This window comes from Chrysochloris asiatica, unplaced genomic scaffold (genome assembly GCF_000296735.1).
Source record: "Chrysochloris asiatica unplaced genomic scaffold, ChrAsi1.0 scaffold00275, whole genome shotgun sequence".
Classification (NCBI taxonomy): Eukaryota; Metazoa; Chordata; class Mammalia; order Afrosoricida; family Chrysochloridae; genus Chrysochloris; species Chrysochloris asiatica.
In genome coordinates this window covers 410952-411769 of record NW_006408793.1, presented here as the reverse complement: position 1 = coordinate 411769, position 818 = coordinate 410952, and positions in this window count along the sequence as shown.

Here is an 818-nt window from a genome sequence, read left to right as displayed (position 1 = left end):
CCCTCTCTTCCCATCAGCCGGCAGCTCCATTCTCCACTTGAGTCCTCCATGGCCATGCCACTGACTCTGGGCCCAGGGTCCTCAGGTCTCCTCACACTGTTTGCCAACCAGGTCCCCAACCGGGTCCATAGAAGCCCACTGAATATTGTAAGGCTTAGCTCACCACTTTATTGCTGCCTTTACCCCATTTCTCCCCATCGGTGATGCGTGTGGTCACCAATCCGAGCGTGTATTTCCACCGAGTCTCAGTCTTGGAAGGCGGCCTGCGTTGAGCAGACCCGACCAACTGTCCCAGTGTCTCCTAGGGAAGCGACTCATTTGTTCCTGTAGTAACAGTCCATCTGCCTCCATTGTTTCATATTTTTCCTGTAGGTCTTTCATTTGAGAAGTATCTTTTGTTCTTCTCGCCTCTCCAGGCTGGTCAGCTCATCTTTTCAAGTGGAGATTTCTCACCTCTAGTGATCTGGATGTGGTTCAGGTTTCTACCTATAGTTTTATGTATTGCAAAGGCTCCGCAGGAAGCCTCGTTTACTGGGTACGCTGTAGCCCCATTTTAGGTATTCCAATCAGTTAAAGCAGAAGACGGACTTACAAGCCTTCTAGTGTGATGTTTCTGATTATTCCTTTCTCTCCCCCTCCAGTGTCTACTCTATAATATAATGCAAGGAAAACCAAGATTCAAAAAACAGCCAAGCATCTTAACACTATTCCCCACCCATTCCAACCATGACTTAATCCCTGTATCTCAGAACCCTGGAGTTCCAAGGGTGTGCATATATCGTCCTTTATCTCTGACCATTTGGCCCATTCAAACATGC